Source organism: Rhea pennata, chromosome 2 (genome assembly GCF_028389875.1).
Source record: "Rhea pennata isolate bPtePen1 chromosome 2, bPtePen1.pri, whole genome shotgun sequence".
NCBI lineage: Eukaryota > Metazoa > Chordata > Aves > Rheiformes > Rheidae > Rhea > Rhea pennata.
In genome coordinates this window covers 129,472,207-129,494,806 of record NC_084664.1, presented here as the reverse complement: position 1 = coordinate 129,494,806, position 22,600 = coordinate 129,472,207, and the positions used below count along the sequence as shown (strand labels likewise).

General features: G+C 39.0%; 1 protein-coding gene across 2 annotated transcripts in view; it reads left to right on the top strand.

Moving 5' to 3' along the window:
- The first annotated feature begins 232 nt into the window (after nucleotides 1-232).
- The window catches only part of FAM110B (family with sequence similarity 110 member B), a 111,189-nt gene continuing 88,821 nt past the window's right edge, over nucleotides 233-22,600 (top strand). For both annotated transcript variants that reach the window (XM_062570349.1, XM_062570348.1), the window contains exon 1: nucleotides 233-322. The gene's annotated coding sequence lies outside the window, so the exon portion shown is untranslated. The remainder of the gene's footprint in view (nucleotides 323-22,600) is intronic.

The window sequence follows — 22,600 nt, the reverse complement described above, 5'->3', positions numbered from 1 at the left end:
CGAGCCGAGCCGAGCCGAGCCGAGCCCGGCCCCGCCGCCGGCCGAGCCCCGCGGGGGCGGCGCGGCCCCCGCGCGCATCGCCGCGCCGCGCCGCGCCGCGCCGGGAGGAAGCGCTGGCTGCGCGGCGGGCGGCTGCCAGCCACACGGCTGCCCCCGCCCCCGGGTCTCCTCCCTCCGCCGCCGAGCCTCCGCCTCCTCCTCGCCGCCCTCCTCCTCCTCCTCCGGCGGCGGCGGCGGCTTTCTCGGCCCCGGCTCCCCGCTCTTCCCCGCGGCTTCGCCTCGCTGCCCCGCGAGCGGCTCCCGCGCCGGGCTGCCGAGGACGGTAAGGGCGGCGGCGGCGGGGCGGGCGCGGGTGGGCGCAGCGCCGTCCCGCAGCGATTCCGCCTCCCGCTGCGGCGCCGCATCCCCGCCGCAGCCGCGGGGAGCGGCGGCGCGGGCGCTGCCCCGCGAAGGGCCCGGAGCGCGGGGGCGGCGCGGCGCGGCGCGGCGCGGGGAGCGGCCGCGGGCGCCCACCTGCGCCGGGCGCGGGCGGGGAGCGGGCGGCGCGGGCGCTGCCGCCGCGGCGGGGGCGCGCGGGGCGCCTCGGGGCCCGCGTAGCCGTGCGCATGGAAACGGAGCCGGCTCCTGGCCCTGGTGGGCTGGGGAGAGGTGCCTCCTGCTGCAGGAGACCGCCAAGGTGAGGGCAGCTCCGCGGCGGGGCGGGCGGGCGGGCCGGGCTGACCCCCCCCTCCCCGCCCGCCTTCGCCTCGGCGTCGGGGGAAAACACATGGCCCAGGAGAAGGCGGCTGAAATATAATATAATAGCTATCTAGCTGCTCGGAGTTATTTTCCTGAGCCCATGAGAAGCGTGAACTCCCTCCCCTCGATGCCGTCGCTCCGCGATGCAGGGCAAAGCACATGGCAGCTTCTGCTGGGCCGGGCTCGGGGTCTGCCGCGCATCTGTCACTGCGCTGCGGGAAACGGGGCCTGGCTGCGCCGGGGCTGCCAGCTGCTTTAGGTTCAAAGTGATAGCCTGACCTAAAGAAAACTTTACGGGGAGGAAGGCTTATCCAAAAGGTAATTTACTTTTTTGGTTTTTTTTTCCCTTTTTCTTTTTCCTCCCTCCTCACTCTTTCTCCCCTCCCTCTTCCCTTGGTTGGGCAGGGCTGCAATGAATCTCTCAAATGAAGGGAAAGCAGTGGAATTGCTTAGTTTGTACAGTACTAGATGTATTCCTGTTTCCTAGTGTTCATGGGTGCTCACAGGACAGAGGAGGAAGTTAAAACTTCAAAGAGCTGGCATTGGTGGACTAACGTCTCCCGTGCTATTAACTTACTTGTATATGTTGTTAATATTGCAAAAATATATTGTAAGTATTAACTTATTTGCATCTGAATTCATGGATAATTTGCATGTTGATCCCTACTACTGCTTTTATTTAGAGTCTGCAGCTACATTTGGATATTTAAGACTGAATGAAATATCTCCTTTGTGCTTAAAATGATGAAAGTATTGTGCTTTGTAGACAGAAAATGTGTAACCTTAATAGAACTTCTCACTAATTAGCTCTAAATCCTAGTTCTGTCCTTCAGTCTGCCACTAATCTTCTGGGTGATTTTCTGCAAAGGTCACTTCAACGTCATTCTTCTATAAAATGCCTATATTGATTTGATATAATATTGGGACAGAATTGACATAAGTTAATTCACATTCATACTTATATGCCATAAAAATAATGTTTTCTCAAATAACCTGTTCTTGGTTCTGTCCATGAAGCCTAGTCATTATTCTTGGTGTGTGGTAGCCGGTGGGCATACAACTTGACTTGTGTCTAATGTTGTATCTTAATTATTAAAAAAAAAAATGCTTGGAGCTGTAAAACAGTTCATGTAATCCATACCACACGCTTTAAGAAAAGTTATGAATAGTGTAGTGGTTATCACATCTGCTTTACATGCCGAAGGTCCTGAGTTCAAGCCCTGGTGGAACTAGCACCACGAAATCTTTGGGAGGTTGGACTAGATGATCTCCAGAGGTCCCTTCCAACGTTGCTGATCTCTCATTCTGTGCTAAACTGGCCTAGAACTCACAAAATAAAACAATTGTAAATGTTTTCAGAGTAAAGAAGTGCCATATTATTTATTTGTGTCTGACTAATACAGTGAATAGCTTTTTCTGAAGCTTGCAAAATTTTCAGCACTGTTATCTTCTGTTTGGAGAATGGCTGAATAAAGTGCTATTTTTGTAATTACTTGACTTGAGCTAGTGAGACTGGTCATGAAAGTAGAAGGTACCAGTGTTGTCCAGTGTGCTCGCTGGGAAGATGTGCCTACTGCTGGCAATGGCCGAGGGAGATGAGTGTGGAGATTGCCAGTGGGGACCTAGGGCAGAGATGTGTTCCCTGGCAAGGGCCATATCTTACATGGTGATGGTACCTTTGTTGATGTTTCATGTATTGTCCATTTGTTTCCTCTTTGTGGATTTTTGACCTTTTTAGGCAGGAGATAGCAGGCAGGTGCTGCAATGTCTTCCTCACAGCTCCTCTATGTAGATGCAGATACGTGTATATGTAAATTTTTTTTTTAAATGCAGCTTACCGCTGAGATGTGTCAGATAAGTATCTGATGTACTGTTGTACAGGCCTGCCTGTTGTAAAGGCCTACCTTGCCCTCATGCCCACAGTACATCTGGATAAAGAAAATTGTATCATAACTTAAAGCTAAGGTGTAAATGGTGTATTGCAAGTTCATGCAGAAATCATTCACTGTCACCTTGCCAAGATGGTACTTTGTGTCCTAATTAGCACCTAGCCATTGATGCACTTCCTACCTTCCTTGCAGTCTTGTGACATGCTGAAAGTATCTAATCCCAGGTTGCTGCTGGAGATGCTTAGAAAGGCCATAGTCTTGCAGTGGATATGAGGTTGTTTTTGTTGGAGAAGAATGTGAGCTTTCAAGCTTTGGAAAGGTAATACTTACTCAATGAGGCAAAAACTAGTCGATTTTTTAAAATAAATGCAGTTATTCTTTGAATACGTGCCTATGTAAAGGTGTTTTGGTTGCTCAAAGTTCCAAAAGTGTATTTGAGTCACTGTGCTAGCAAACAACAGGAAGACTTTCTACAAATTTGCTTTTGTAGGTATGTTTCCAAGCAGTGGCATGATTAAATTGGAGAATAGTACACTGAAATATCGTGGAGTAGAGTTTTAGCCATTAATTGTAATGGAATGCTTAGTGACCGAGTCTTGTATTTACAGCCAGCACGGAATTAGACGGCATATCTTTGAACTCTGATGAAGGAATGTCTCCGGTCTCTCAGTAGCTGATACTGGATCCAGCTTTCTATTGCTAGATTAGGATTCTATTCCACAAGACCTTAAGCATGTGTGTTGATTAGCCACAAGCTAATTCATTTTAAGTTAAATTGAAGGATAAGCAGAAATGTCTGCTACAAAGGGCTTTTATTTCAAGGAAGCTTTACTTCGGAAGGCTGGGTTTTGAGGGATTAGAGAAACTTGTCTGTGAAGTCCACTGGACTGAAGACCCATAGGAGTTAGGTTTTTGTTTTATTTTTTTGTTTGAGTTTGGGATATCTTAAGTGAAAGGTATGACTTCCAAGTGGAAGTCCACTGTAAGCTGGAAGAAAAATTTGTGAAGTGGGAAGATGCCAACCATGCAGCAAGGAAAAGATACAGCAAGTTAGCAGAAAACCTGTGAAGAATGAAGTGAAGGAGGGAATTGATCATCAGAAAGCAGAAACTGCGGGGATAATGTGGAGTGTCAAAACTTAGAGCACAAATTTGAGATGAAACAGGAGGAAAAAATTGAAAGAAGAAAAGAAATTGGCTGTGATGTGTTGAGGATGTGTGGCTTTATTGCCTCCAAAATTAACCAGTTATAACTAATTTTCAATGGGCATCAGGATTTGAATGCGGGTGAAAGATAGAGTAACAAATGGAAATTACCAAAGTAATCATTTTGCATCTGCTTTCAGACTTAATGTAGTCAAATTGAAGAAGCAAAGAGTTTCTGTCTTAGGACTCTGAAAGAGTTGGCACAGAACATTAGTCAGGTAAAAAGGGTTGGTTGTTGTCTGCCAAGTTGGATATAGTGATGCATTTGCAATATAGCCAAAGTAGTAGTATATGTCTGTTTGTTTAAAAAAGGGAAGAAGATGAAATCCATTCATACCTTTTAGTCTGATCTTAATAGTATTCGTAGATCTCGAACAAATTGGGAATGGAAGAAGTAATTAAATGCACAAAGATAAGTGGAAGACAGGATAAAGTTCTGTGTGGATTTGCCAAAATTAGGTCATAGAAGTCTAAGTCATATTATTGATAAAAGGCCAGATTTCCTAGACAAAAGGAGCAGAGTAGACTACTTCAGTTAAATGTGTGTATGGTGCAGTGCTACACAGAAAATGACTCAATTGGAAATATGGGGATTTGCTGAAGAGTAGTAAAGTAGCTTAGGAGAACAGCTTAAAGGAGAAATTATTGTTAGACTGTATTGATAAAGGAATTACTACTTTGGATAGGTACAGCTGGAGACCTAGTCTTCCTTTGTAATTTTGGCTTTAGACCAATATTATCTGGATAAGACCATGCTAAGGATGACACAAAGTTAGGAAACTGTCAGCATTGAGAAGAATTAGGTTTTTGCACAGGAAGAATTGGATGTCCTTGATGCCTGAAGCAATAGGAGTGAGAGGAAGTAAAGCAGCTTTAAAAGCCAAGTCATCCTCTGAGTGTTTATTAAGAATGCCTCTACTATCAGTTAGCAGTTCATCCCCTAAACCGGTCAGGGGGGAAAAAATGCTTGAATGCCATAGTCAAATGGGGAATGACTATTTCATGATGAGTGTGAAATAAAAGTAAGATGATCCTCAGTGAGTTAACATCAGTGGAGACAGGCAAGTTACTCCTGATATGCAAGGCATTAGAGAGACTTCATGTGAAGTACTGTACTAAGTTCTGATCACTTGTGTTTGGAAAAGATTGAATCTCATGGAAGAATACAGAAACATCCAAGGATGATAGGGGGTGAACAGTCTGGGTTTAGACGAGACTAAAATGTCACGGTTTTTGTAGCTTAGCAGAGAGGGAAGAGAGCAGCTGCTTATTCCCTGGGGTGAATTTCTAGAGAAGAGGAAGGGTCATGAGTTTAAGGCTTATCTCTAATATTGAATTAAAAACTAGATAAAAAGGAGGTAGTTAGATGACTTTGAATGCCAGATTACATGTACACTGGAAATAGGAATGAGTTTCCTAACTATCAGATTTTGAGTGCACTCCAAGCGGTACTTCTCTCAAGTCCCAGCTTGCGTTTATATGCGACTGTGAAAGTAAGGAAATGTGCAATTTGGGTAGCTCAAGCTACCATAACTTTATTGCTTCTATCCTGACTGCTAATCAACAGAAATAGAAAACGCTTCTGTGAAGGAGATGTGAGAAGCAAAATGCTTGCTGTCTGGAGTATGTGTTGTCCAGTTGCATGATGTGAATGGAATTTTTAGCAAGTAAGACTTCCTGTCCATGGCATTAGTAGCTGCTGCTTTTTTAATCCATAATGGAGTAGACTTGAGTATAAATCATAAAATATTAGGGATAACCACAAATTAATATATGTGGGACAGAAAATGCGTAAATAAAGTGCAGGCTGGAGGTCAGGTTGGCTGACCTAAGCACATAAATAACAGGATTATGCTCTCTTACTGAGTGTGTGTGCCCATATCTGTCCTCTGTCTGGTTTTGTGCTCTTTGTTCTCCAAAGTACTCTGAGAACTGGTTGTATTTCTGGTTGAGAAGAACATGCTGCTGAGAATATGAAGAGGAAGATGGCACCTGGGACGGCAGTCGAGACAGAGCATTGGGTGGTAGGTGAAGTGCAGTCCTTCTGAAGAGATCTACTGTTTCATTCATCAAGTGTAGTCCCCACCCCAGGGTTTAGCTCTGGCACTGAGCAGCAGAAAGACTATCATGACTCACCTACCAAGAAGAAATTGAAGTTCTCATGTCAGGTATGCCAGTTCAGAGTTTTATAACGTACCTTCTCCAGCAAGTCTGAAGGCATCTTTGGCCACACAGCCAGGAGTTGTGTGCCTCCTTGAAAACATAATGAAGGTATATATGGCTTGAAGATGTTGCTGTGTTGACATAATTTGATCTCTGCCAGTATAGTTGTCTCTGGTAAGGTCTGCCTGTTTATGAACTCAGCTCTCCTATAGCTGGACTTTGTGTGCACTGTTTAAATTTTTTGGAAGTTTCAAGCTGAACTCTTAAGTGTGTCACTTTGGATGAGTTTTTAGAGAAATCATTAAAAATAAGATGTTTTGAGTGTTTGTACATCAAAGCAAGTTATGTGACTTGACTTTGCTTTATGTCTATTTGTTTTTAATTTAGAAGACTTAAGGAGGATGCATAGCTTCCTTAGAAATAATGCAACTGCAAACTTCTAAACTATCAAATTTTAGATAAACTATGCTAGAAAGAATTTTAATGTTTGGCTAAAGTGCATATTGGTTTAGAAAAAAGCATCTGCATCCCCCAGAGGAAGTAAATGTGAGGAGATTGTGTTAAGCCATCAAAAGAATAATTTAACAATCCCTCGGAACATTGAATTTATTGTTTTAGCGTGTATTATTAGGCTAGTTGCTTATTGTGACGTTCGTTTGTTCCTATCACTCTTTTATGAGTGTTGGGTGTATCATTAAGAAAGATGAGACTAAGGGTATGTTTTGCATATGTATAGCTTCTTTCATTTGACAGTTTTCAAGTTTCAAATATTAATGGGTAAGGTGGATAAGCTGTTATTTCAGATTTATAAAGGAGATATTCAACCTAAAATCAGCCAATCTCTAGCAAATGAGAGCTGAGCACATCTCTAGGTGCGTAGTCATGTTCTCTAAAAACAAAATCACTCTAATAATTTCCTGTTACAATTTGAGGTCTTGGAAAAGCCTGCATTAAGAAATGGGAGGAAATGTTTTAAGCCTTTATTGGTTGGGGAAAATAACAGCATCCAGTATTGTATGCAACTGAAGCAAGTGGAAAGGAGTATCCTTATTCATGTAGTTAATAGGTCAAGGAACTGTGTTTGTTCTGGTAAGCAGACCGGGAAGTAGAGAAATGGGGTTGGAGCAAGGAGAAAGTGGTTTAAGAGAAGGAGCTGAAGCCCAGAATGTCCAGAAGTGGAAGAATACGATTGAGAAAACAAATTACAGAAAGACTATGAATGAACAAACTGGTGAATAGGGAAATGAAGGAGAAACGCTTATATTACACTTGAACTCAGTATGCCCATTAACTTGCATTCAAATTAAATTGGAAAGCTCATGTTTTATTCATCACTGTGATGTAACTGTGGGATATCTATTAACTGGTTGGGGTTGCACTATTAAAAACATGATTTGAATGAAGAGAAGGTTACAGCAGGGAAGGAACAAAGCAATATCTATCACTAAACTGCAGGAGAACCTTTTAGGCATGAGCATCTGTAAATTTGTGTGTGTGTGTTGGGGGTAGTTAAAACACAAAGCAAAGGGAAGGAAGAATTATGGAGAGGAAGGTTGTTTTGCAGCCTTCCAGTGTTCAGTGGGTTTAACCTTCAGTTTTTTTTTGTTTGGTTTTTTTTTGTTGTTTTAGTTTCAATAGTTTCAAATAGCAGCTTCAAGACTCCTGTTGTGAAAGGACCATTGATAGGAATATCTCCTTTTTTTTTTTTTTTTTTTTTTTTTTTTTTTTTTTTTTCCCCCTCTCTCCTTTTTGTCTGGTACCTCAACATAGTATTAATAGTATTTTAAATAACTACATAAATACATGAGTGGACCCAGGTGTTTGGATTTGTAATGGCCTTTGAATGTTGTTGCCTCTCTAAAGGAGTTACCTGTGCATGTTTCCACCTGGGAGTTCAGTGGACTACTAGGAATTAAATGCTTTATCATATATATGTGCAGCTGAAATGTAATTGTAGGAGAATCATTGTAACTAATGGTTGAGTAGAGAACTCTTTCAGATGAGAATGTAGGTTTTGCTATCATTACTTTAAATGTGGCCTCTATGACAGACTAGTATTCCTACTGTCCACCTCCAGTTGTTTTAGACTTCTTATCTCATGATAAGAACATCTTGTCACTATGCATGTGTGCACATAGTGCTTCAAAACTAGTTAGAAAAGTTCAAAATTATTATTAATATTTATAAATTAGTCATACAGATGTGTAGTTAAAATCTGACAAATTTGCTTGTTTTATTTAATTGCAAAACTCTTACCTATGTTTTACCTTTCTGAAATGTGAAAATGATGAAGTATATTGCTGTTGAGTTCTCCCAGTGTGTCAGTCCTGGATGTTGAATGGTAACTGTGGTGAGTGATAATCTCATGAGCTTAAGTGGTAAGTAATATGAACAGAAATTTATGGATTACATGTCCTCCAGCTGTTGAACAGAAATTGCTTTCTGTTGACAACCACAAGTGATCTTCAGACTTCTCTCTGTGATAAAACTTGATACAGTATGTAGGAATTTACTAACCAGTAAGAATAATTAATATCTAGTAGGAAGAAACTGGAATCCCAATTCTGTGTTTTGAATATATGATCTTAATACATGAAGTCTCTAAAATGCATTAGTATAAATCTTTGGAGATTCTTAGAGGCATGAAGATCTGCTCGCTTAGATTTCTTGCAAGGCTGCAACATAAGCCTTGTCTCCTCACCCTGTATTATACTCCCATATTTCAGTAGATGAAATGATGCATATTAGGTTAAGCTTCACAGGTTATAATTGAAATGGATCCCTAAAATCCTTTGTATACTTAAAGCCACATTTCAGTTAAAGAAATTCTATTTTGTTTGGTTGACTGAATTAAAGGAGAACCTAACCAATGAAATAGAGAACATAAATGTACAATGTAAACACTCAAATTCAGAGAATTTTTTTGCAATAATGGATTGAAGTGTTTATTTGCTTACTTGCAACTAACGAACAAAATTCGTGTTTGGAAAAAGTCATCTTTATCACTGGCCTATTTACTGTTGCAAGCTTGTGCTATCAGAATTTCTTTTCAAAGAAGAGATCTACTTTTTTTTCTCTTTAATTGGAAGATGATCAGTGTCCTTCTCTTCCTTCCTCCTCCATCCCCCTTAAAGCAAAACAAAACCTTTAGTCTTTAAACAAAAGTGTCTTTGTTTTTACATTTGTTTTATGAAATCACTTAAATCCTTTGGGAAGAGCTTTCCTCTCACAGGAAGAGACAAAACTTTTAAAGCCAAAAACAGCAAGTCTGCTAACAGGCATCGCAATGTTTTACTATCTGAGTAGTACCAGATTGCATAAAAAAGCAATTTCTTATCTTAATGAATGAAAAAGTGCAATTGCAGAAATACACACAAATAGACGTATGTTTTTTTCACTTGGCAGATGCCAAATTAATAGCACTTGGGGTAAAAACTTGCTGTGTTACCTTCTTTGGAGCTTCTTTGGATTGTCACTATTGTGAGTGCAACTTTAAAAGGGAACTTTTTTTTTTTTTTTTTTTTTTTTCCCCAAAGCTCTGCAAGATGAGAAAATGGAATGTTCTGTTTTGGCTTTTCTTTCTTTTCTTTGGAACCATTTGTTCCTAAAAATCTCTTGATTCTCTATCTTATCTGTTCTGATGCTGTGGCTCCAGCTGTGCATTCAACCACCATAATTTTCAAAAGACAGCTGCTGCAGTGGGCAGATATATGAATTACCCTATGCTGATCTAGGAAGCTGGCAACTGACAGGAAACATTAAGTGAGGGAAAGAACCATAAAGACCATGAACTATGTGAAATATCATCCCGCTAATTTGCCTGCATAGGTTTTATCCAGAAAATATACTTAAGAAATGTTGGTCAGATATGAGATTATTGCAGCATACTTCCTCCAAAATATGACAAAAATGCAAAGTTGTGTTCAAAATATAGTAGTGACTTTGAGTTGTTACCTGTATTATTACATGGCCTGGACAGATCAAGGGTGAAGGAAAAACTGTTCATGTAGGTGCCTGACATGATTGAAAAAGTAAACAGCCCCCTTTGCTTCTCCTCCTTCCCCACAACCTTAAGGGCAGGAGGTGTCTGGCTTGTTTCCTGTGGAATAGGAAATTAGATGCTGAGCTGCAACCATGGTATAGGACAGTCCTAGAGGACACTTCGTGCATTATATGAAGAATTCAAAATACAGCCATACATCAGTGGCCTCACAGGGATCAAGTCATGCTCACAGCAGTTCTTCAGGTCTCAGGCTGTTCTTGGACTTTGCTTAAAATTCCTCCTGTTCGTGCTCTCCGTTGCCGCTCTTCGTTCTGTCCCCAAAGCACATGCTACAAGAAAATTTACAGCATTCAGTAGGACTCTGTGTATTCACAAGCTGTGTAATTGCTATAATGTACGCTCATGGAACAGCTGTGTCGTCAAGATTGGCTTGTCCATAGTGCACTTGTGAATACGCACGTTGCTTCCCAGCCTTATTTATATCTTGATTTTTTTTTTTTTTACAGGCACATCTGCTAGCCTTTCTAGTACCCAGGAGGGGAATTCTGAGGCTATAGCACCTTCTGAAGTAGCATCCTTACCTGAGGAATCCACTCATAGAAAGGCATGTGCAGAGATGATTATATGAACACTCGCTTCATATTTTTGCCCATTTTAAGTGCTTGTCATGAAGACTAGACCAGAGAATTTATAGGCTTTGGAGAGATAGAAACTGAGTTAACTCATGCTTTGCTGGCTAAGCAGCAGTGACGTTTTTATCACTTGGCATAAAAATGCAAGAGGCAAGTTGTGTATGAAGAGGCCCTGTCTCTCAGTTATGTTTTGCTTAATAAAAGATAACATTTCACCCCCTATTACCTGAGGACTGCTATGAAGGTATTAAGTGATGATGTTTGTACTGTTGCAATTGATTAACTTGCTTTCTAAATTTCTGGGCGAGTGTTGCTGAGAAGACTTAAAATGTGTGCTATACGAATTTGAAATAGGATCCTTCTGCTGAACCTTGTACATATTTTACTGCATTAGGTGAACTGCACTGCTAAACTGAAGAGTACAGAGGGATATTTGTGTCCTGTGCTGTCATTATGGTCAATACTGATCAATAATGCTACTAATGACAGTAGGCTTGTGTTACTACAGAGTATTGCAATATTGTTATATGTTTTGGTCAAAGGGGATCAATGAGGTTGTAGAGTGGAAGAGCTACTCGTGCCTGTAAACCCATATTCACTCTCCCACTGCCCTTTGCCCAATTTTACTGTGGGGCTGAAACATTTTCCTCAAACTTTCCTGCTAGATGTACTAGGGGTGAGGTATGGTGGAGGACAGAGGTCTAAGGTTGGCATCCAAAATGCCACAGTAGTATCTTAACCTGTTAATTTTGTTGGGGGTTTAGGAGTACACACAGTTAGAACTGCAGTGCTGCAGAATGGTGGCATGTCAACTGTTGCTACCATTGAAGCCTTAAAGAATTGCAGTATAATTTGAACAGGAAGACAGGAGACAGTGTGCATATTCACATGAATTCTGTCTGTTTTGAATCAATTATCTGATACTTGCTATTATTGTTCACAGTACTGAAGTGTATGAATACCCTATTTTCATTTCAGAGCTATTTAGCAAACACTTTGATGGTACCATGAAGTCCTTATCTGAAGGAATGGTGCTATTATATGATAATTGTTGTGCTACAGATACTGTTTAATGCAAAGTGAGCTGCTGTGAGGTTCCAGTCCTTCTGCTAGTTCTTTCCCATGCATAGAACATTCACTAATTTAAAGCTGAATTTCTAATGAGAAACAAAACCTGTTCTCCTTCACTATGACTCATTTTTATGGAATACTCTAATCCAACTTGGTGTAAACTGTGAAAGCTGTCTAATATTTGAAAATTAAATCTGTTTCCAGCATTGGAAGAGACTGAAAAGTACCAGCAATCCCAGTGCAGTCTTTCTCTTCAATAAAGTGTCATTTGTACCATAATATACTGAATTGAAAGAAGCAATAAAATAGTCCTGTGTTTTGTTTTAAATGTACTAAAAATGCAATAAAAAGGTTAGGCTGTGTTATTCTAATAACGAATATATTGGAGTGGGGAAAAATATTCTCTTGCTCTCCAGTAGAATAGTTATATGGATGGGTTTTTTTCTTCATTTGAAGTTGTTTTGCATTATAGAGAGTTGTATGGATTTTTGTTAGGCTCAAATTTTTGTGAAGTCAATGCCAAACTCGCTTTTTTTTTCTTACAGTGAAGATTGCAGTCTCTGACAGTGAGATATACTTTGTTTAAGTTCTCTTTATCAAGTCACACAACTCTTGTAATTGTTATCCATGATCGCGTAGCTGTTTGGCGTGCTGATTAATAAGAATTTAAATGTGAATATAAAAAGTTTTGTGGTTGCTGCCCTTCAGACTTCACTAGAACCTCTGGTGAGTGTTCTCCAAGGGTAAGAAAGAAGCATAGGTTGATAAGGATATGAAGGGTATGGCTGGGTTGCTTTTGGTTGCTGTGGTCTGTACCTCTGAAGGCTTCTGAGAAAGTAGGGAGTTTCCCACTAGGTTGCTGTCCAGCGTCCTATTTCTTTTTTGGATATTATCATGTCTGTGATCACAGCTTCACAGCCTTTGGCAGCTTGAGGTATAGGAGAACATCCTTTGACAGCCGAGAAATTATAGAACACACATTTGTTCTTGGTTGCTTGCTAACTTTTATTTTAACCAGTTTTCTTTCTGACTTGAAAAGGGACATCTTCATGGAAACTTGTGTACTATTTTATTCAGATAATTAAAAGCATGTTTTAAAACTAATCTGAATTCTCTTGAATTCCATAATTGGTCTTCAGCCTAAATACATATCAATGCAAAGTGATGTAAAATTAAGATATCTAGTTTATTCTGTTGTCTGCTCTGACTAAAATGTAATGTCACAAGAAAAATCCTCTCAATAAGAGATTTCACTTAGTGTTGTACTGAGTTATTCTCACTTGTTTTAACAATTTGTTTTTCTGTTAAAACTTCTCTTTGTTTACAATCCATAGGACTTGTATTTAAACTAGGCACTTATGCTTCACTTTTGATGTCTGTAGTAATTTTTCCTTTTCTAATATATGTAGATGAACAGTTTAGGACTGACCTATAGAATATAAGTGCTTTTCAGAATATACAAATTAAAAAAGAAAAAGAAGGGGGGTTAGCTAGTGCCCAATGCAATAATTTTACTGATGTCTGTAAAATTAGTGCCTTTGTTAGAATAGCTGAGATCTGGTGCCTGTTTTGCAGTCATGACTGTAAATGCAGCTTGTTAAGATGCGTTTTTAGCTAGCTGGAAATGAGCTAGTGCTCTGGGGCAGAGTCTTTGCATAATTCTTTAGTGTTCACTTTGGAATGTGCATTGCATATACCATTATTGTGGGGTTCACTTTGTGGTTGGGCTCCTTGATGCTCTTGACAAGAGGCAGCTTCAAGAAGTGCTGCAGTTCCCTCCTGTGCTGCAGGTCCTGGTTTTCCTCAGGAGCTAATATATGCCCAAGCAGCACTTGGCCTCATCTGTCTCACCCCTGGGGCTGGGGTGTATCTGGCATATGGGTTGGCCTAGAAGGACTGTAGGCCTAGTGCAGAGACCTTCTGCAGGTGAATGTGTGTTCAGCTGTTAAGTACACCTCATGGCACAATCAGAAACCTGCTGGAGAAACCAGATGACTGGTTTATCCCACGCAGAGATTCATGCTGTCTGACTTAAACTCCCACAGCTTCTCTCTTTACCCTCTGATTGAGGTATAGCAATAATAAAATGATAGTAGTTGTCTGCATTTTTTTTATATAAAAGAGAAAAATGCATAGGGCATAACACTGCGTGAACTGTCATGTCAAGTCAATAAGAGGTACTAAGCCCAGGTTTGGTTTTATTTCCAGGAAGCCTTGCTGTCTCCTACCTCTAGTTCTGCTTAGGACACTACAGGAGAACTACAGCTGATGTACCAGGAGCCAGGTCATGCAGAGTTTTTATAGGTTGCAGTCAAGGTTTTAGGTCATAGAGGAAAAAGTAAAAATCTGCAAGTCACAGGGAGGTCATCAAGGGAAATACTTCTGAGGGAAGTGCCCCTACCTGGGATAGGGGAAGGAGTTGAGAGGGGAATGCTTTGGGTTTATGACTTGTACCACTTCCCATGGGATATATAAGCATCCAAGAAACATTACATTGATATTGCCAAATGAGCCTGAGTTATCTTGGAGACAAAAGACTGAATCATCTTCCACATCCCTTGATATTTTTGACATTAACTCAACAGTGTCCACATGTGTGCATGCACACAAATAATATTTTTTTGTTTAAAAAACCCTAAATATTTCTGTAGGGACTGATCTGATATTGTTTTCTTTCTTTTTTCTTTTTTCTTTTTTTTTTTTTTTTCCTGGATGAACTTACTTTTCTGCACCTGGTTTGGACGCAGTCTGGGAAAATGGTTCTAGGATGTGACTTGCATCCAAAGGAGAAGTGGTGCTCCTCTGAGCATTCTTAGCTGCAGTAGGAATGTCATCTCTAGTGGCAGGTATCAACCCCAAATCATCTACCATGGTACACATAGAGGTGGCATATGAGCCCAAAGATACCTTTTTTTTTTTTTTTTTCTTTTTTTCCCCTCCTTTAGCTTTTTACATGTGCAGAACAGAATGGTGACAAAGCACAGCTCTGTGGGATGCTCTGTGAAATGTATTCCCTAGTACCTCTCCCTAGGCCTCCCTCTCGGATGTCTTCTAAAATACATCAAATGCTTTTAATTTTCACTCAGTGTCTGTACTTTGAGTTGCTTTGTCTGGAAGTAGTTACTTGTAGAAATTCTCACTGGTGGTATAAGATAACTTGGCAACATCTATGAGAAAACAGTTATATGGGGAAGAGGTTATTTTGAGACTTTGCCTTATCTGGAGAATTGCCAAAAATTTGGAAGTACAAAATGCACTTTTTTCTCCCTGAAATCTCTCACTGCTTTTAAAAATAAAATGCTTCTACTTTAAGTGGGTGAGTCCTTATTCAAAATTAGTGATTCCCAAATGTTCATATTCTAGCCAGGAATAAAGTCTTTATAAAATCTTTTCTGCCTTTGAGAAGGAATGAATTTAGTGTTCTTTTAACTTTTCTCTTAACAGAATGTAGTGAGTTTGCTTTTTATTTTTTTTTTTCCAAAGGAAAAACAGAACTGCAGTGAAGATGCTCTGTTTTATTTTTGGCTCAGTTTTATAAAGGATAAAACTATTTAGCCTTTAATACAGTAAACTAGTTAAAAAGGGTAAGTTATATAATTATTAAGAAATTTTAAATAACTATGAGCTATTAGTATGTGATTGTCAGTAACAGCATATTATGATATTTAAAAATTAGCACATACAAAGCAGCTATCTGAGCTCCTCCTCCTATTGAGCTCATACATAAGGAGGCAACTTGTAAGTAGGAAAATGGTTGCAAATGCAGTCAGATCTTTTAAAGACTTGGTTATTCCAAAAAGAGTGTGATTTTTTTTTTTTTTTTTTTTTCCTCTTCCTCTGGGTGGTGGAGGAGTCAGGGTTAGTCTTGTTTTCACTCACTTGCATATCTCAATTATGCAAAAGTCTTCAGCTACACAGCTGGAGTGCTGTTTTATTTCTCCAAATGCCTTTTAATATCAGTGTTGTGAGTGCCAGTTTCAGACTATCACAGACAAGTTAGGAGCTCCTGTTCCTAGCTGAAGTATAGCAGATGTTTGCTTTGAAGTAATGAACACTGAAAAATACCTTAAATATTTAGCAATATGAAGGTATCTTACAGGTCCTGACGTAATTTCATTTGAAACCAGCAAATATGTGTATGGTATATGGAAATGGATAAGAAGGTACTCCCACTCTCTGTGATCATGTCTGTTGTGGACTGCAGCTGACTCTTCAGGCGAGAAAAAATACATTGCAGATAAAATGTGAAGTGATACTAAACAGTCCCAATGGCAATTAGCTTGACTTGTGCGTTCAAGGGGGAAGGGTGAGAAAATAGCCTGCAAACTTTTGCACTTCTCAGTGTGAAATCGTGGCTTTAGTCTTTGTGTTGGCTACAGATGGACTAGGAATCGAATCTCGTTTGGCAAATAAATCTTGCCAAATTTAAATTCGATTCCATGTTAAGAGAAGTAACACCAAGAGTAAGCAAAATAATTCTTGATGCCAAGATATTTGAACTTTTTTGAGGAAATGGCATCAAACTGAAGCAAGTGACTTTTGATCTTGATAGCAAGCTATGGAGACTTTTCAAAGTTTGAGCTTGGACTTCTGAATTTCTGATGCGCACTTAACTGCCTGGGTGGTATAAGAAGAGCTTCCATTTAGAGATGAAAGTAATCCCTTAGATCCTGAGTCAGGCTAGAAGTTTCCTAGTGTGCCAGTTCCTACTGTGATTACTTTATATTGCAGCATAAAAGTATAAGAAAAGATTGCCCAAGGCAAAGGAGATGGTATTTAAAGATGAACGTTTTTTTCTTTTACCTAGTCATTTCACTATATCATATGAATGATAACTGTTTTATAAGATTATTTTATTATTATGGGAATTCAGTTGTTTGTGATGGATTTCTCCTCCCTTCCTCTGTTTTGTGAAGTTCTTAACTGCATGCTTAGACTTCATGAATTAGTCCAGAAATTTATGGAAATGTAATGCAAAGTTTACTGTATGGTGATATGTATGGCAGTGTCAGCTTGAATTAATATCTGCACAACAACAGTGTTTGATTTTTTTCTTGAGCCTTTTTTTTTTTTCACTCTCACGTTCAAGTTAGTTCCCAAGAACGGCAGGTTGAATATACATGTGTTAAATGCAGGTATTGCTCTGGCAAAATTGCTGACAAGCTGAAGTAGGTGGTTATTGTTCCTTTTTCAGGAAGACAGATGCTCTACTTCTGAGCCAAAAAGAACTTTTCTCAGGCAAAGCTTGATCTTTTTGTAAGTATTTTGAATCCTGCCTATGTATTGCAGGTGCAGCATGCAGACCACATGCTGACTGGACAGGAGGATTGGAATTGAGTTTCAGTCCTAATCCTGGGTTTCCTGCTACAGATTAATTTTCAATTCTTATTCCTGTTTATCTAACTATGTGTTAAAGGTCATGTTTTTATCATTGCTCTCACAAAAATTCTACTATGCACTAGATTTGAATGAGATTGTTTTAAATGGTATTTTGAAGTCAATGATAGTGGTGAAATCTTTCAAGATTTGTCTTATTTTTTTCAGGCTCCTTACATATAATTAAGCATGTGCTATACAAATTCATGGAGTGGAAGACATTGGCTGTTCGTTAATTAGAACTAAATGATAATAACTTCAGACTGAGATTATTTTAAAATACCTAGATGGTTTGGGATCTCAAAGCTTTTAGTTATTTTCAACTAATGCCTTATTAGTCTGTTTTGTTATTTTTAACTTTACAGTAAATGTATACATCAGTACAGACTGATATCTTATAAGAGAAAATATATTCTTTTCTGTCTTGAAATTTGAACTGACCTTCAGAATTTTATATCTGCAAAGATCCTTTCATCACTTTTTTTTTAATGATCTTTCTTTGTTTACTTTATCTAATCCACACACTTTTAAATGTGATTGTGCTCAGATTAATAGCATCTAAAATCAGTGCTGACCAGGACAAAGATATTAAACTAAATTTGATTACCAGTCTGTTCAATAGATTTAAAGACTTAATGAAGAAAAGTTCTTCCCTTTTTTACAGTTTTTTGTTTATCCTTATAAGTTTTACATTTAGATACTTAGTTAGGTTAGATGATTTAACTAAGACATAATCATCTAGAGCTAGCATATAATCTAGTTTAAGCAAAAGGAAAAGTAATTTCGTAGTGTAATTGTTTAGGAAAGGCAAATTATGTCTTTGAAAAAAAAGAAGAAAAAGTGCATTGCATGCATGTGGTGTGGTGTGTTAAATTTTGCACAGCTTCTTCCTAGAAGTAGCAAATGTTTGATGTTTTAAAATAATAATGAACATGATAAAATACCTTATATACTTAGTAATATGAATTACTATGTAATATGAATGTACTGTACAGGTCCTGATGTAATTTCTCAGTTTGTTTCCCAGTCTCTTCTGAGACTTGAATTGGTGCCGTAATGAAGTCTCTGAGGAGTTGTGTGAAAATCTGGATTTAGTGAAGCAGAATGCTTTGTATTTTGTTGATGAAGGGTCAAAACATCTTTGACTAAAGGATTGTGCCACCTTGGGCTTGTAGTGGTGTCCTCTGTAATGGATACTGTGGAAATGTAAATATGTCATAACATATACATGAAAGTGTATGGAGCAAGTATAGTTTAGAAAACTTCATGTATTGGCAGTTTCATTAATGTATTTCTATAAAATGATCATCAGCCTTCCCCATTCTTACTATTTAAAGAGAAGCTTTATTAAAAGCTATGCCTTTCGTTCTTGTGTCCCACATTGATAGAGCAGTGAGCTGACTTGCTTTGTGGTGGGAGGAAGAGATGGGAATTTTCTGTCTCCCAGCTACTTGTAATCTCCTACTGTTATTATTCAAAGGCCCAAAAAAAGTTATGCAGGCTTCTGCTTCAAAAAAGTTGATTGTTTTGCACGAATAACACTCTAGGTAGTTTGAGACTTCAAGAAAATAGATGTTGTATGAAAATACCTACCTAAGTGGAGAGTATTTCATTGGCATGCTTTTGAGACAAATTTGTTTTCTATATGAGTGAATACTTTTTCTTCTAGTTCTTACAGAAACTCAGCAATAAGCCTCAACCACAGAACAAGTTCTTTATCCTGTACGATTTGTATGTATTTGTCTTTTAAATCTGTTTATCAAAGTAGTGCAACTTATTTGGGATTAGCAACATGCTATTTAGGAGGCTGAGGTTGAAGGAGGCTGGGACAGAAAAATGGGGAAAATTCACTCTTTTTTTTTTTTAACATTAGGTATGGTTAGCTGGCATAAAAATTAACTGTATCGCGTGTTTCTTTTCACAGTTCCTGACCTCATGGGTACAAGGAAGTTGTGATCCAGCCCTAGCAGTATAAATTTGGCAAAGAAAATAAACACAGGTTTTTGCACAGATTTGTATACTGGCAGTAAAATACTCCCAGCTCATTTGCTTTCCTTTTACCTCTCACAAAATTAAAAAATAGTGTTGGTTTAGTGCCAAGTGTCTGTTGTTACACATGCCTGTTTGTATTTTAGTGTATTTTACTGCTTTTAGTGACTATATATGTATTTTTTTTCTGGATCAACTCCCTCACTTATTGAGGACTGTTAATACCAGCTTAAATCAGGTATTGCTCCGAAAAGTTTCTGATACATTATTAAATATGAGGTTTTAAATTTCAGTGACATGAAGTCTTTATTGTAAAATCTGAGTTATAATCTAGCCTTATTTGGTTAGGCTATGTTAAATCCATTACTAAAAATACTCGAGCTTTTCTGGGTTTTGTTGTTTTCATTTGGGATCAAATCCCTTTGAACCATGTTGACATGCACCTGTGCTCATTTCAATCCCTGTGTAGTTTTCATCAATTATCACAGCAGGCAAGAGGAAAATCAAATTGTAAAATGCTTTTGAAAAGTAAATACATTCAACCCCGAGCTCAAGTTTCTATTTTAATCAAATATCATCTGTATTCATGTTCTCACACAAAGCTGAGTAAGGGAGGGAGCAAGAAAAGCAGTTTGTTTTCGCTGTGAAATATCTGTTTTGAAGTGCTTTGGAGTAAAGCAGATATGTTAGTATTTGTAGGGAAAAGGCTGTTGTGTGTGTATAGATTTTCCTTTTTTTTTAAGCTAGAGGAAAAAATCTAGGTCAAGAGATTTCATTCTTATTAATAACTTAAGGCTTTATTCAACAAAAATTATCCTCCCTGGCTAGAAAGCTCCCTGACCCCAGAGCCATCAGTAGGGGGAGGAGCCCACCATCTAACGTGTTTGTGGGACTTTTTAATTTTAATTTTCACTGTGGCACTGGCTCGATTATTTTATTTTATTTTTTTTTTTTTTTTTGCATGCCCTGTTTAGGGCAAGCTGCTTCCCACCTCGGGCCCTACAGCTGCCATGAGCTTAACTTGTGCCCAGTTTTGTAAGGGTTTTGCTCTAAGCTGTCAGAAAGCGGACTTTGGGGGGCAAGAAGGTTGTTCTAGGTGTGTGAATCCACTTTTGTGGGCGGTGTGAGCCAGGCCTGGCTGATAGGTCTTGGTTTGGGGTGAGGGGGATCAAACCTTAGCCTGGAAACAAATTAAAAGCTTTTTCTTGCCTCAGCCATAAGGCTTGCAGGCAGGTAATCAAATCCTACCCCAAACAGATTTCATTAAGTTGCTAAACAGGCTCTGGGCACAGACCTGAATGTGTGTGTGTGTGTGTGTGTGTGTGTGTGAAAACATTCATGTTGGGGGAAAAAAAAATCTTGCCAATCTAGGCCTCTCATTTTAAATCATTAGGAGATATTAAAGCATTAAATCTCTTGCTTAGACTCGTAGCTTTTCCACTTCTCCTATTTGCGAGTTACTGACCTATTTATTTACTTGCAGCTCCCCTCCTAAGCCCACTCCGTGCAGCCTGCAGCTCAGCTGCCTGGACCTGGCACGACCTCCCCAGGCGCGTGTGAAAGTACAAGCCTCTGAATTCCTCTCAAAGACCCTTGCCGCTGCTGCTCTGGCTTGCTGAGCTGTAGATTAGGTGAAAGAAAAATAGCTGTCTTTTTTTTTTTTTTTTTTTTTTTCCCCTTCTTTTCTTCCTCCTGACCTCTACTCGCATGTCTGAGTTCCTGTCCTTGGACTGCGAGTTCACTTCTGCATGGCATGTACTTTTGTATCTATCCTCTCTGCATAGAAGGTGTTACCAACAATAATTTGTGAAGGTTTTTTCCCACTGCTTTCTTAACCCTTGCACCCCAGCATTTTTTTTTTATTGGTGGCAGTAAAGAAGCCTGCTATATAGGAATGACAAAATCTGGAAAAATGTAACTTTTCTCAGTGTATGAGAAATCACTTTCTCCCTCTTGTTATTTGGGTGTTGTGGATGTAAAGTAATCAAGGAAAATGAGTACACCAAGGGGCACCCAGAAATCTGAAATCAAATTCCTTCAAAAATGGCTCATGTCCTTCTTCCAGTATTTTTAGTGACTACATACAAAGTTCTGTCAAATATGTAAACTGAAAGAATAGGGAAATATTTTTCTTGGCTCTTTCAATTACAGCAATCTACTGTATGAGAGCTCCAAAAAAAAGTCAGGAAAAACTGTGGTTATGAAGCCTTTGTGTTTTCTTTTATGTTTGTGTGTGACCCTGGAACTAAAAGCCAAGATAGTTAAATTAATCAGGAAACAAGTTAAAAAGGAGTTTTAACAACAAATTTTCCATCAATTTGCAAGTTTTGTAAATTAAAGTAAGAGGCTCCTCTAAAGCATGCTGTTTATAAACTACAGCTGCTGTATTTGACAAAAGAATTGATGAGGTAGGCAGTTGTCTTGTGTTGGCAAGCTGAAGTTGTGTCTGCAAAAGTCCTTTCAGGCTTTAAGGTTTTAGGGAATTGATTTGTTTTCCCGTATTTAACACTGCTTCAAGGAGTGTGAATTTTGGGGATGAAAGGTCATTCTAAGCTATTAAAAGAAGAAAAAAATTCTTCAGGACTCCTGTATTTACATTTTTCCTTTTTCCCTTAACTTGCCCAAGATCTTGTATGTGGGGAGGAGGGCAGAGAGCCTGCCCATCTGCTATTACAGGAGATGCCAATGGTACATATCTGCCCTTTGTTTTGTGTTGACAAAAGACTCAATAATTCAATGTACTATCACTTTCAAGGGAGGCCTTCCAATGTGCAGAGTTGCAGGTCCTAACTTTCCTGAGAGATGCAAAAGCCTTAGACATACTAGCCCACGTGACTAATATAATTGCTTATTCTCTTTGAATTGCTGTTGTAGATCTGAAGCAAACTTTGAAGCGAGTCAGTTGACACCCACACAGGACTAAATTATAACATCCTGCATAAATTACTCTGCAGTGTAAGTGCTAACATACTGTCAATACTAAGAAAGCTTGTTCCAAACGATTCTGAGGGGCTTAAAATCACTTAAATTGCCTAGGTTTTAAAAAGTTCATCTGTTCAACTGTTTGAATGAACAAACTTTGAGATTATCAAAACCTGAAGTGTACTAAAAAATTGGCATTATCCTGTCCAATTCTGTTCATATCCTATAGACTCTGTTGTAATTTTTATAGTTAGTGACCAAATGGTGACTTTTAGTATACTTTTTTGTTTAAAATATGATGAAATAATCGCTCCCTGCATTTCATGGCAAGCAAACTGAAGTGTGTTCTATCTTGAATAAGTCACATGAAACCTTTCAGTAGGGTTTGAGGAGGCTTTCTGTGACTTATCTTCTTTGTTCACTCATAAACATATTAAATGCATCACTTCTACAGCATTAAAATGTAGCAGTAGAAGCAATAGCTTTCCAATAAAAGATCAAGGTAGAACCTCTTTAGATGCTGAATCCTTTGTTTACTTTTTTGAAAACTTTTCTTTGCTTTTAGTGAATCTGACACTTATGTATTGTGTTGTATGTGGGCACCTTGTTAGG